Below are 11,376 nucleotides of genomic sequence, written 5' to 3'. Positions count from 1 at the left end.
AATAAAATAAAATAAAATAAAAAAAAAAAAGAAAGGCGTAAACCCGGGGTGCGGAGCTTGCAGTGAGCTGAGATCCGGCCACTGCACTCCAGCCGAGGCGACAGCGCGAGACTCCATCTCAAAAAAAAAAAAAAAAAAAAAAAATTTCATTCTTCTAAATCTGCCAGTCTTAACATTTGTTTCCCCAAGGTATCCACTAGGGTTGAAATTAATCATACGATATATTATTTTAAAAGTCATAAGTTTACTTAACCTGACAAAGCAATTGACGTACAGGTGATTTTCTTTTTTACTTTTGGCTGTAGAAAGCAGGAAAGACAGAGAACATCAGGGCATCCTTGCACTTTAGATGTAAATGACATTCGGTAAATCATACCTCAAAACGGTAACAATACATCCTGTTTCAGGCTGTTGTATGGATTAGAGTAAATTCACGTCAGGCACGTCGGCTCATGTTCAGAATACTATTAGACCTTTTGTGTTGTTTTCTACATTTCCTGGCTAGTCCAAGACAGCATCATGTCTCACTTAAACTGCTGCAATAGCTTCTAATTGGCCTTCTTGATTTCACACTTGTGACCCCAGTCTCCACACAGTAGCCATAACGATGTTTCTGAAAATGTAAATCAGATATGCCACGCTCCTGCTTAACCTCATTCAATGGCTTCCCTTGGTCCTGCCTGTTAGGGCTGACATGAAGATTCCACCCCACTCCAATTTCATCACCTGACGTGACATTCCTACTACTACATCACCAGCCTCCTTGTGGTGCCTTGAACATGCCAGGCACGATCCAGCTTGGGCCCTTGCTACATACATCTAAAGATCCCTTGCCTGGAATGCGCTTCCCTTCACTTTCATTACTTTAGGCCTCTGCTCACATACTTCGTTATCCTCTCAGCCTCATTCCAGTCACTATGTTTTATTCACTACTATTTGCCCAAGATCGACAGCAGTGCCTGATACACTGTGAGCCTTCAAAAATATCTGCTGAATCAATAAATAAATATATTATTGATAATAATTCCTTAAAATCCTAGTTAGCATGTAGGAGAACTGTAAAATCATGCGAAAACATTTTTCTTTATCACAAACTTAAGAATAGCTAATATTTATTGAATGCTTACTTGCTGTACAAACAGGAAGTAACTAATTTGGACCTCATACAGAACTTACATTATAATCACTGTGCCCATCTGGCAGTTTAAAAAAGCTGAGATTCAGCGAAGTTAGGTAATTAACCCCAACACAGTAAGGAAATGATAGAGTCTGGTATGGAACTCAGACATTCTGGTTACAGATTCTATCTAAATCAATACAATAATTTCTAAAAGTAACTTCACAACTAAAATACTCCAGTCTCCTCACAACATTCATTTTCTTGTAGGGTTCATAAAATCATTTTGATCTACTGTTAAAATACATGAAATGATTTGTTACGATTCAAAGAGCATTTTTTCCTGTCATGTTGGGAAGGGTAAGAAATAAGACAGAACTGACCGGGTGCGGTGGCTCACGCCTGTAATCCCAGCACTTTGGGCAGCCGAGGCGGGCCGATCACAAGGTCAAGGGATCGAGACCATCCTGGCCAACATGGTGAAACCCCGTCTCTACTAAAAGTACAAAAATTAGCTGGGCATGGTGGCGCACGCCTGTAGTCCCAGCTATTCAGGAGGCTGAGGCAGGAGAATCACTTGAACCCAGGAGGCGGGGGTTGCAGTGAGCCAAGATTATGCCACTGCATTCCAGCCTGGGCAACAGAGCGAGACTCTGATTCAAAAAAAAAAAAAGAAAGAAAGAAAACAGAAAAAAAGAAAGAAGACATAACCTATTTATCAGTCAGTCCACACTTGATAGTTCATATAGGTCTGAGGAGATGTAATTCCCTGTCTTAACAGAAACTGTGTGAACTGCTCCTGTTCATCAATCATGTAGTGGCTGTTTACTCATCCCCAGGTCACATGTCTCTCCACATGGCATCTGGGTCTTCCCCTCAGCAAAACTAAAATGTGCAATGACAGATGAAATTTCTGCTTTTATTTGGATGTGAAATTCAAACCTAAGTTGGAATGCCCCACTGCTGGAAAGCAAACTTAAATCATTAATGAGGCATAAATTTTATGCCTAGTTTGTCCAATTGACCAAAAAAAATACATCAACTCTTGAATGATCATGACATAAAGGTAACACTTGGAATTATATAAACAATCATTCTCTTTCTCTCTCAACTTTTTCTAAGGGTTTTCCCATTTGCACATTAATTTTTGTCCAAGTGATCTTACTACTTTGTTGAGAAAAAGGGTCAAATGTAGAAAATAAACTAAAATGACAGAAATACTAGGAAAATTAAGAAACAATAAGAATTATGAACAGAAGTGTTTAACAAAGAAAATATAGTACAGGCTTTGCCAATTATGAAATTGAATCACTCTGGATGCAGCAAGGAAATAAACAGAGAAATGATAGAGTAGAAATTAAGAACTAGGTTGATTGCCCTGACAAAGGTAGCTGAATAACTTCAATTCTCTGTACTTCAAAAGGCTTACTATAAAGTTAATCTCACCACATAGAGTATCCTTCCAACTCAAGTTGATTGAATTGTGGTGTTAAATCTGAAATTCTTAAACTACCTACCAGAATAGGATTCAAGAATTCCAACAATCTCTAGAAAAAAATATGCAAAATTTTGTGCAGATATTTAATATTCATTTTACTGGGAAAAGTTGCACATCATACATGAATTTTTCAAGGCAATCTATGATCCAATACAGATTTAGAAAAAGCCTATTCAATATAATTGGCATGAATCATTGATATTTCTATATTTTACACATACAAGTTTATATGGAAGACAAGTTTTGTAAGACATAAGACCAAGAATTTCCTTTTTGGGACGAAGCCATCCTACTCCCTAGAGGAATGTCTATCCATCCTCTACTAGATGGCAGTCTTAAAGTTGCTGGTGTCAGTAACTTTTTGAAGGAAGAGAGGTATTGCTTCTGATCCCTATTGTCTTTTAAAATAATAGAATTTCTAAAATGGATATCAATAACCCATTTAATTGAATGTCAATGCATATTAATCATGTTTTTCAATGCAAATGAAAAACTTGATTAGGACTAAGGCCTGTAGAGAAACTAAAAGCTAAAAGGATTATAGCCATCTATTCATTATTCAAAATAAAACCAATTCCAAAATGTAAAGTCCATGTTAGGAAACCTAATATAATTGTACTTTAATTATCTTTTAGAAATGTATCAAATAGGAAATCATTTTTAAAAAAATGTACTAGGTAGTTGTCAAGTTTGCTTATTAAGTTGTCAGTCCTTCTTGGACCTCTTTTGCAAAGCACAAAACCATCTTATTTGTGGCAACTAACTGTCGTAAACCAAACGCTCATTGATTTTCATTGATTCACAAAATTACTAATAGCTTAAAATGTACCCCCAACATCACCACGGCCGCTTCTGCTGCTCTATAGCCACCATTTATTGAGGGCTGACTCAACTCTGCTGGGCATTTCACATCTATTTTCTAATTTCTAATCACATACTCAAGAAAAAGATTGAACTGGAGCTGCATTTTAGATGAGGTAAGCAATTATGACCTAGACTTCCTTCCTGGGATGAACACTTTTCCTATTACCCATCCCTTCTAGAGAAAGGGGTGAACTGATTTAACTTTTTAGACAGGTGTGCAGCCTCTGAGATATTTTGTCATTCTGCTAACATATTGGCTCTTCAGAGGGATCGATAAAAAAGCAATTGAGCCACAGAACCAGTGGTGTAGGCTTCCTGAGTACAGAAGAGGAGGGAGCTCATTCAATCATGCATTATATTAGAAATTAGAACCAATCCATAGACGAAAAAGCGAAGAAGAAATAAGTAATATGGGATTCAGAAGAGCTTGATCCTATAATATTAGACCTAGAAAGTATCTTAGCTGACTTCTTTTCTTGCATCCTTCAATTAAAGGCTATATTTTATATTTGTATACTTTATTATCTACTAGATATTTTCAACATTTCCTTCTAAAAAAAGAATCAAGTGAGTCAGGCACTGTGCCCAGTTTAACTTGTACTATAAAAGCTGGTGTAGAAGGCCTTCCCTTTGCCTTATATAAAATACATAAAAATACTAGAATTCTTATTTGCACAAGGACAAAAAACGATTTTAAATTACCTTGGTAATTACTTATCCAAAGCCATGTTAGTAATTTAAAGTATGTTTTAAAATCTTGGATACAGATTAGTACAACTGAAAGGTGTTATTATAGAGATCAATATAAAGCCTAGAATATACAAAGTTAAAAAAAAATAAAAAATAAAACGGTATCCACTCCCCACTGTGTGAATGAGATCAGATTTATCCATTCTCAATGAGTTCAGGAATTTCAGCCTAAAAGAACATGACACAGTCTGGGAAGACTTGAAAACAAATCAGCTGAAACTATTACTACAGTCTCAAATGATTCACAGAGAGCAGGAAAGGGGCTTTAAGAGCCGAGATATACACATGCAACTGATCTGAAAGAAATAGAAAATAAATTGTATAAATGACAAAGCTGACAACTTAGTAATGATTTGGGGCAAGGCTCTACACTTTGGGCCCTGCGAAGATAACACAGAGTCATGTATCAGATTAGTGATTAGTTCAGCATGCCATTAAAATTTCTTCCAACTCTGAAAATATGGACTTATCAATAATAGTGACTAGTTTGGATTCTCTGGATAAACATATCCCTAGAATGTAGAAGGGAAATTCCTTAGACTAACATAGCTTAATAATTGCTTGATAACAGTACAGCCAAGTGGTTAAGAGAGTTACTCTACACTTGATTAAACCGACTTCTGCTCTGCTACTTATTCCAGGTTCATAAACCATTATTTGAAACCTTAAAGCCAGAGATTTTGCAATTTGGATGTTTTTTAACATTAGAAAGAAACTACAGTGAATAATCTGTAATTTTATTAACATTCCCAGTATCCAATACTCAAACATAATATTTCTACAGTGATTCTTCATAGTAAGTATAACAAATAAATGCTTTATATATCCTCATCTCAATTTAGGTAAGATTGTTTGTCTCCAAAATATCTCAAGTCTGTGGAGGGTAGAATTCTAAAATGAATCCCAGGTGTACATGTACCTCCTGCTGTGCATATCCTTTATAACAATCCCCTACCCTAGAGTGTGCGTAGTGCCAGTGAATATGATGGATATAATTCATGTTACATTATATGGCAAAGGCAAAGGGATTTTTGCAGATGTAATTAAGGTCCTTAATCAGTTGATATTGAGTTAATAAAAACGGAGATTATCTCAGGTGGACCGGTCCTAATCTTATGAATGCTTTAAATGAGGATCTAGTAGTCAGAGACTATAAGGAAAAGAGGCTTTCTCCCACTGACTTTACAGAAGCAAGCCACCATAAGTTTTACAGCTGCCAAAAAGTAAATTTTGCCAACAACCCAGAAACTTGGAAGAGGATCTCAAACCTCAAATAAGGTGATAAGAGGCTGCCTGCTGAGACCTTGAGCTGAAGATCCTGTCAGGTCATACCCAATTCCTGACCTATGGAAACTGCGGCTTTAAGCTGACAAGCTTGTGGTACTTGATTATACATCATGGAAATGCATGGAAACCCAATACAAGGTTAGATCACCTTTTGCTAACAATTAGTTACAAAAACATTTTAGTTCTTAGAGATTTCTGAATTTTGAAATTGTGAATAAGAAATTGTATGCCTGTGGTTGTATGACTTGATAAAGTATTTAATTCCTATGAGCTTTAGTTTTCTTATCTCTGAAAGAGAGGCAGTAACAACACCTACTTCATAGGGTGGTGGTGAGAACTTAATAAAATAGTGTATATAAGACACTTGATATAAAACATGAAACCACCATCCCATTGTGAACTTTTTATTATTATTATTATTTTCTACCCTTTGCTCTAAACCAGTGATCTCAACACTAGCTACATGTTAAAATCACCAGGACAGCTTTAAGAAATAGCAGTGCCTGGGCCCCACACCGTATCAATCATACTGGGATCTCTGGTTGCAAGACCAGTACCACTGCAGTTTTAAAAGCTCCTGAGATGACTCTAATGTTCTCTAAGACTCTAAGATGATGCTAATGTTAACTTGAGAATGACTATTCCAAATATGTCACAGAAAATCTTGGCTTTTTAAAAAATTTGGTAGCATTTAATGGGTATTTCTGAATAACTCACCATCAAGATAGGGAATATTCTATTTTTAAACAAGCTTTGCCCTCCACTTTACATAATGAATTCTTTCCATTATATATCCCTATTAGATTAGCTTAGTAGATATGGATTTACCAGGTAGCTTCTTATAGTGTAACTCCTTTTGGAGAACTGACAAATCACAGGCCTGGCTCTCAAAACAAAAGACACCAGACCTTGTATCCCAAATGCAAGGCCCTTTCAGAGCACATCACCTTCTTGTTCCCTGCAAAATGACTCCACCTGATTTCTACTATAATGAGACTGAATACAGAATGCACACTGGTCAAACTATAAATAGCAGTAGAACTCTCACCCACAATCTATGAAGCAACCAACCTGGAAAGACAATTTACACAGAATAGTCAGAGCTTGATCAGAGACTGCCAACTCCCAATTTTATTATTGCTTATTTTTTTGGTCCCTGCTTCCAACTCAGAACCAACCAGAAAATCTAATATGCTCCTCAAACCAGTCACATACCTAGTTTACCTCCAGGTTCTCATGCCAACAATCCCAATCAGAGCACACTTAGAGCCTTCTTTCTCTGCCTTTCCCACACTTCTGTTTTGCTTTTTTTTTTTTTTTTTTTTTAATATTGGCAGGGTCTCACTTTGTTGCCCAGGCTGCTTTCAAATTCCTGGGCTCAAGTATTCCTCCCTTCTTGCCCTCCCAAAGTGCTGGGATTACAGGCATGAGCCACCGTGCCCAGCCTCCTGCTTTACTTTGAGTCTCTACCAAATGCATGTGATGATGGCTGCCATGGAAAGCTTTGAATAAATAGATCTAATTTGTGTGGTTTTATTTATAATTGCCACAAAAATGTAGGTGAAGGAGGAGCGTGTTCTTATAATCACAGCTCCAATTCCTGTTACACTTTTTTATCTATTCATGTAATTTAACTGTGAACGTTTAAACTTTGTATTGGAGTATAATATCCAGAAAAGTGCACATAAGTATAAAACTTGGTGAATTTTCACAAACTGAAACACCTATGTAATTAGCACCAGATGAAGGAACAGGTTGTAACTAGAGGCCCTCCTTTGTGCTCCCTTCCAGGCACCACAACCTCCCCAAAACAGGTGACCACTATGCTGACTTCTAACATCACGGAGTAGATTGGCCTGCTTTATATTTTATTGAAATGGAGTCAGAGAGTAGTATTCACATTTTGTGTGTAGCTTCTTTCATTCAATGTTATGTTTCAGTTTTGTCCTTACTTTTGCATGTTTTCCTTGCAATGTGATACTCCAGTGTAATGAATGCTTCACAATTTATATTTTACATCTTATTCTTGATGGAGATTTGGGTTGTTTCTAGTTTGGAGCTATGAAAAATTGTGATGCATTGAACATTCTAGTACATGTCTTTTGGCAATCTGCACATTTCTGCTGTAAATGTATCTAAGACTGCATATGTTTCACTTTGATAAATATGAAAATTCTTCTTTAATTTTAAAAGAAAAACAGGAATCATGTATTGGTCCTCAACTAAAACTGAAGAAGGAGTTTGGTAGCCAAATGGGTGCAACCTAAATCCTGTATTTTCTTTCATGGTTATGCTATTTTAAAAGATTGCATTAAAAATGTTTATCCTACAAAAAACCAACATTGCAGATATTATGCCATTTTCAATTCTTCTAGAAATACACAGACTATCTTATGTAAAAGGTAATTTACATCTACTGGAAATATATATATCTCTGAGAATACCAGTATAAGAAAAGCATCCTTGGCTTTCTTTTTGTGTAGTATAAAAAGAGAAAGAAGTTTGGATTTTAGGAAGGCTTGAACTAAGCAGGACAAACTTCTCCCTTATATAAGCTGCTTGAGGCAGGGGCCAAGTCAGAGTCATCTTTACAGTCTCACATCTGTACCTCTGACACATGAAGGGTTTGGCTCAATGTTTGTGGAATAAATGAATCCTCAAAAAGTCATGTCAGCAAATGTTCCTCTTGAAATGTTCTTTTAATGAGCTGGTAGGACACTTGATAAAATTCATTAAATCAGTCTTCCTAGCCCTACCTTTTGTTGTTTGTGCTTCAGAGCTCAGCACTGGGAACCTGCCCTCAAGTTCTGCCCTTTCAGGGGAGGCTGGAAAGGGCTTGAACCAAAAGAGAAAAGAGAGCAAATGTTTACATTTTACCTGCTCTGAGAACACAGACTGCACCTCAGCATTCAGATAACTGCCCCCCAACCCCAAGGTGGGATAGAGACAGATCCTGCTGTATTATGAATGTTGCTACAATAAGGCACAAGAAGGAGCAATAGGAAACACAGGTGAGCCACCGAATCTGGCAGCTTCCAGAGGCCTCAGAACATTCACATTTGCAGATGCATTAACTGTGCTTGTTTAATAGCTGGCATTCACCATTCACATTTTCAAAGAGTTATTTAGATAGAATTTCAAAGGTATGTTTTGAGGGGACAAAACACATAGCACCAAGGTAAGCCACCTCAATTTTGTAGATTTTTCATCAATTGTCATTAAAAAAAAATCACATGGTATAATAAGTAGAAATCAGCCTGAGAGGAAAAATATACTAGATTAGATTTTTTCTAAAAACTGCCCTTACGTTTATTACGCATTTTCCCTTTTCACCTCACCCATCCCACATGCAAAAAACAAAATCATAAAAACATTAAAGAAACAGTATCACCCCAAATTCCAACACTGTTGCCCAAGAAATGTGTACATTTTTTCCTAATTCTTGTAAAGTCTTTGTTCAGATGCACAATTAGAAAAATAATGGTAATCATGATATTACCATTGATTTGAAGTCATGTTATGTCATAGACTTTTTACATTTTACTCTTCCCCAAGGAACACTGACCATATTGTAACCAAGTCTTCATAATATTGGTTTTTTTTTTTTTTTTTTTTTTTTTGAGACGGAGTCTTGCTCTGTAGCCCAGGCTGGAGTGTAGTGGCCAGATCTCGGCTCACTGCAAGCTCCGCCTCCCGGGTTTACGCCATTCTCCTGCCTCAGCCTCCCGAGTAGCTGGGACTACAGGCGCCTGCCACCTCGCCCGGCTAGTTTTCTGTATTTTTTTAGTAGAGACGGGGTTTCACCAGGTTAGCCAGGATGGTCTCGATCTCCTGACCTTGTGATCCGCCCGTCTCGGCCTCCCAAAGTGCAGGGATTACAGGCTTGAGCCACCGCGCCCGGCCATAATATTAGTTTTTAAATTCTGTAATACACTACCCACAATAAACTGTCATTCTATTTTATTACAGTGTGATATTTTGCCACAGAAAGTCTTTTACTATTCCATCTTTGTGGCTATTTAGTATTTTTCCTACTTTTAAATTTTTTTTCTGAGAATACTCAGCAATATCAATGCAAGCCAAAGAGTATATGTATATTTATTGTTTTTAAAACAAATTTACTTTCCAAAATAATTTTTGTTAATTTTACAAACTTAAATAGTCAGAATACTAAAATGTGAAAAACATAGCACCCCAAATTAGGAAACCATTCTAATTTGGCTTATACCCATCACATTGCTAATCACCATCTATAAAGATTTATCTGGATAATGCTTTCATTAAATGATGCATATTTTAAAGTAACAAATGTCCGCCTTTTTGTATTGCTGGCAAGACAAAAAAAAATCATCCATTTTCAACAGCAGATTGAGATGAGCTCTCCATAGAGACAAAGAGTAAAAAGCTCATCTTAGTTGAAAATAGATCATATGCCATAATTTGTACTATGGAGTTTCTCAGTGTCATCTAATTTAATGCTGCAGAGTAAATAATAATTGCCCCCATTTTAACAAATTGAGATTCTAATATTAAGACTTGGTTGGCTGGGTGCGGTGGCTCATGCCTGTAATCCCAGCACTTTGGGAGGTCGAAGCAGGTGGATCACGAGGTCGCGAGATGGAGACCATCCTGGTTAACACCGTGAAACCCCGTCTCTACTAAAAATACAAAAATTAGCCCGGCATGGTGGCGGGCGCCTGTAATCCCAGCTGCTCGGGAGGCCGAGGCAAGAGAATTGCTTGAACCTGGGAGGCAGAGGTTGCAGTGAGCCGAGATCACGCCATTGCACTCCAGCCTGGGCGACAGAGCAAGACTCTGTTTCTAAAAAAAAAAAAAAAAAAAAAAGAAAAAAAAAAGACTTGCTTAAGGTCACATAGATTCAGGGTAGAACACAGATTAGGTTGTTTCTACTACAACATTCTAAATACACAAAAAATTAAAACTAATTACACAGATACTTCAGGATTACTTTCAAGCAGACATGTCCAAACACTGAAAATCAGCTAGCAAATTTCTTATAACGGGGAAGTAATTAATGATTATTTGGAAGATACTGTACTTTTTCTGAGTTTGGGTTAATTATAAAGAAGAATCACTTCATAAAACTTATTTCAGGTGAAAGAATTAGTTATAAAGCATTATATAAGGATGGCTACATAAAACTGTATTTCAAAGAACACTGTTTTATTCTTGACATATTACTATTTTCACAACATGAACATTTCTACAATGTTCCACCAAGGTTCACAAATACTATTTTCCTCTTGTTTTTGTCAGTTTATTGCTGAAAAACAGTATACATACAGAAAAGTGTATACATTTTAACAAGGTAAACATATTCATATGATGCATTCACATCAAAAAACAGAAATTACCATTATCCCAGAAATCATGCTTCTAACACCCGAGATTAGTTTTGCCTTCACAAATTTTTTTTTAATCTAGCAAAGCTCTGATAAATTATTTGTGACCTTTATTGAAGTATTCATTTAATTTCTGCTACCTCTTCCATTTCTTCCATGAAGATAGAAGTTTATCCCATGAGATCAAGTAAAGTAGACCAGATGAAAATAGTAATATCAAATTGGCACTGGTAGGGACAACCTTTGAATACCTATCATTTGGCACATACTATACAAGACCTTTTTTTTCTCACTCTTACAACAACATCAAAACTAAAAAGATTATGTTTCACTAAAACAACTCACAGAGAGTAGTTATATTTGCATAACAGGATTTATTCCTGCTTAGTTCACTACCATCTGTTTTCATATTTTAAGTCAAAAGATTTATACATTAAACAATCTTATATAGCTTTTCACATGCTATTTTAGAAAGCAATTGGCCCAAATCCTGATTA

At 36.5% G+C, this 11,376-nt stretch overlaps 1 protein-coding gene across 3 annotated transcripts in view; it reads right to left on the bottom strand.

Moving 5' to 3' along the window:
• CACNA2D1 (calcium channel, voltage-dependent, alpha 2/delta subunit 1) overlaps nt 1–11,376 on the bottom strand; it is a 440,506-nt gene that overhangs the window by 298,033 nt on the left and 131,097 nt on the right. The window lies entirely within an intron of this gene.

Source organism: Colobus angolensis, unplaced genomic scaffold (assembly GCF_000951035.1).
Source record: "Colobus angolensis palliatus isolate OR3802 unplaced genomic scaffold, Cang.pa_1.0 Scaffold74, whole genome shotgun sequence".
Classification (NCBI taxonomy): Eukaryota; Metazoa; Chordata; class Mammalia; order Primates; family Cercopithecidae; genus Colobus; species Colobus angolensis.
This window is presented reverse-complemented; position numbering and strand designations above follow the sequence as displayed.